The sequence below is a fragment of the Pyxicephalus adspersus genome, unplaced genomic scaffold (assembly GCF_032062135.1).
Source record: "Pyxicephalus adspersus unplaced genomic scaffold, UCB_Pads_2.0 Sca1308, whole genome shotgun sequence".
NCBI lineage: Eukaryota > Metazoa > Chordata > Amphibia > Anura > Pyxicephalidae > Pyxicephalus > Pyxicephalus adspersus.
In genome coordinates this window covers 1-3,873 of record NW_027318315.1, presented here as the reverse complement: position 1 = coordinate 3,873, position 3,873 = coordinate 1, and the positions used below count along the sequence as shown (strand labels likewise).

Below are 3,873 nucleotides of genomic sequence, written 5' to 3'. Positions count from 1 at the left end.
AGAGGTGAAGAAAGAGAAGTGGGGGGGTGAGAGGTGAAGAAAGAGAGGTAAACTGGGAGAATGAATAAGGGGTGGTGAGTTATTTGGGGTCTCAGTATTTTGTGGTCCGGGGGGTATTTCTGGGGTTACATTGAGCTGTGTCAGTAGTGGGGCATTTTCGGCACAGAGATGAGCCCTGTTCGGGGTCCTCCTATACCCTATAAGGGTAATTTCCCCTCCCCATCCTACCTTCAATGGCGAAGATTTTCTCCTGCAGCGTCCTCTGGAAATTTAGCAGGGCGGAGAAGTCACTGACCCGGAGGAGGTGATCCTGGGCCTTCGGGGAGGCGATAGTGACCAGCTCCTGATAGGCATTGGGTGTGTTGAACGCCTTTCCCACCTAAGGACCAATGAGAGGACAGTGAGCGGAATATTATGGATGGACGGGTGGATGGATCAGAGGTTCTGGGGTTCTAAAGTTATCGGGTCAGCAGGATCATTGTTTCCGTTCTGTACCCCATAATATTCTATAAAATATTTTGGTCCTCTTATTGTGCAGTAAGAACAAAGCTAAAGAAATCATTAAAAAGCTCCATAAAGAATAAATCTTGCAATTGTCAGATACATTTATAATATTAAAAAAATTGCCAATTGTAAATACAGCTCTGGATTGATTGTATTTTTGCTGCAGCCATAACTAATAAAGCATAATATGGTATAGCCTGATCAAGGTGTGGAAGGGATACACACCTGAAACATAAAACTGCCCCCATGTGGGGGATGGGGAGAAGTGACCCTTATAGATGAATCTCAGTTAATAATAAAACCCCCAACAATAAACCCCCTCCCGATACATAAAAACCCGAACTGCGGTACCCCGATGACGAATCGTCGCACTTGGCGTCTCTCCGCTTCTCCGATGGACTCGGTGAACGAGGTATCATCATCGATGCTTTCCCCCTCCGTAATGACGATAAGAACCTTCTCCGTGTTTTGTCTGGCTCCTTTTTCCGCCACAAACAGATTCTGCCTGCCAATCAGAGCACACCCGTCAAGAAGAGATGTGTGTGGCCCCGGGAGCATTTGTTACATAACAGAGGATTCCCAGAGCACTCAGAGCTACCACAGAAGATGCCTGCTTTGGGGCTACTCTGATCTCTGCACCGTGATTTGGTTTGAGCACTATGAGGTTTTTGAGGAAATATGTGATGAATAATTTGTGTTCATCAAGCATTATAAAATGATGATATTTAGATAAATATACTTGTGTTATACACCCTTCATTAATGTTGAGTATTTGGCCCCAAAGAATGGGTCTGTCCTGAGTATATAAATATATACCACAAATAATATCTGTTAAAAATGTAACACAATAACACACAAGTATACAACAACAACAAAAATCCATAAAAACAGACTTATAGTGTACAACGTCATACATGAATGAGAGGTAAATAATGCTAACGCGTTTCACAGGTCACTCTCTGCTTCATCAGACCCAAGTACCACAGAAATGATAATCATTATTACAATCGGTGATGGAAGTAATCAAATTATAAAATGATATATGTCATGAATACAACATCCTCATATTGAATTTCATGATAAGACATAACATGGCCCGGACGTAGGGTTTGTATCCGTGCTACGTGTCAGTCCCATGGATGTGGAAGTAACACTCCTCTTATTTATGGATAGTGATGAAAGTTGTAGAGTTGCAGTCAGTACCTTGTAAAATATCTCTTCTGTATGTCTATAACAAATAAATAAATGGGAAGGCTTCAACCAAAAAATACCTGATATTCATTGGGGTATATATAAATAATAGCCCCACCTTTCAGTGTCAAATATTCTGCATCCATCACCTTCAGGTTCTCGCTGTAAGGTAGGTGGTTTGGTTATATTGCTGCGGGGTTCTCGGGAATCGAAGAGATCCGTGACTTGGTTTAGCTCCCAGGTCATGAATCACATGTTGAAATTTACCCCACCTTCCTGCCTCTGTTATAACCTTACTGGCAGGATCAAGCTGGCATAATAGAAACCTAAAGACCCCTCTGCCTTTCAATATGGACAAAGTGCTGCAAGTATAAACCCAACTCCGCTCATAATATGTTTTTAACATTTGGAAGGTGTGTGGATGGGGTACCAGGAATTTACCGGGGTCTATGTCTCCATTGGAAAGATTTCTCCACCTTCCTGTTCACCTATCTGTCACCCGTTACCAAAGAGGAAGTTGGGAAAATCTCTTGAAGGGGGCACAGCCAGGAGCGCAAACCAAACTATAAACCTTTCATTATTGTATAGAAAATATAAAACAAGTTGGCTGGGATGTCAGAGGTTCTGAGCTGCACTATGACAGGTCCTCTTTACAGATCATCCCACCTAGCATGGAATTTATATTCGTGTTATCACACTTTGGTTGGTTTCCTCTTTGTGGTGGCTCTGCTGGTGCAACTGAAAAATTGAAGCTGAAGTCATATAAGGAAGTGTGTGGACACCAGACGGAGGAGGGGAAATATAAGAAGAGACTTCTGTCATTCTCCAGGCAGTAATTACCGAGATCCACAGGATGACCACAAGCAGCGGGATCCTCCTTATGGGTGAGTGTGACCCCAATATACCCCAATGTATCTATCAGGGCAATAATAGAGACATGTCATACAGCTCAGTAATACTTCCTCCATTCCATCCATGAAAACTTCCATCACTGAGCACATCAAACCCCAACATCATCCGCTCCCCAATATGTCCACAACCCATCCGACCTTTGTATGTGACCATTCCAGGAATCCATGGAAATATTCCCAGAATATCTGTATGTATGGCCTCCGCACAGTACTACTTCCCTTGTCCTGTACCCCGGGTTTAATTCTCAGTATCTGTTCTCTGTATGTATGGACTCTGCACAGTACCACTTCCCTTGTCCTGTACCCCGGGTGTAATTCTCAGTATCTGTTCTCTGTATGTATGGGCTCTGCACAGTACCACTTCTCTTGTCCTGTACCCTCTGTATGTATGGACTCTGCACAGTAGCACTTCTCTTGTCCCGTACCCCGGGGGTAATTCTCAGTATCTGTTCTCTGTATGCACAGTTGGAATTATATTTACCCTCCTCCCCCATTCATATTGCTGGGGGTGACCTCTCCATCCATCAGGGTAGAATGCGCTCATACATAAGGGGGCACCTCGGGGGTGGGCGCTCTTACTGAATGACCTTTCATGACCCTTCACCTGCTCCTCCCTGAAGGATGAATGGCTCTCACTGATAGGATGGTGTAGTAAGGTCAGTACCTTCCACCTTTACAGGTAAGTCTTTCATATTGTAGATGCTATGGGAGGGGCTAGGCCGGGTAGGTGGAGCTAATTTAGTGGGCGGTCCCTTTGCTGCATACGAATCATACACTTCTCATTTTCTTTTTGTATTGTTATGTGATTTGTTTTACATGTAAAAATAAAATAAAACTTTTTCTAGAAATATTTCATGTGAGAAATGTCCTCCAGGTGCTGGGACTGTAATGGATATTCTCCAGGACATGGACATGGAAGTCCCATTGATGACATTTATTGCTGAATGAATTCATTTTCTATCATTTTATACCCAATGATTATACGGAAGGAGAAGCCCTGCTAAAGCTTCCTGAGCAGTCCATGGGCAATGCAAAGCAATGGTGTGATCCTGCCATGTAACCCCACATCTGAACCAACCATGGCATTCCACATCTGCCCCACTACCTCACTTGTTGCCCCAGCCATGTGACTGAGCCATGTGATCCAACCATGTGATCCAACCATGTGACATGGCATCTAGTCTCTCCATCTGACCATTTAGTATTGTGCACGGTATTTAATAAAACAATTTTCAATGGATTTTAGCAGCAGCAAATTCCAGTAATT

General features: G+C 43.5%; 1 long non-coding RNA gene across 1 annotated transcript; it reads right to left on the bottom strand.

Annotated features, from left to right (window-relative positions):
• Positions 1-225: 225 nt before the first annotated feature.
• LOC140321203 (uncharacterized) lies at positions 226-1,030 on the bottom strand. The gene is made up of 2 exons (XR_011918854.1): positions 856-1,030; positions 226-379 (listed from the first exon to the last, which is right to left on the bottom strand). It is a non-coding gene; the product is annotated as an uncharacterized lncRNA (long non-coding RNA).
• Between the last annotated feature and the right edge of the window lie 2,843 nt (positions 1,031-3,873).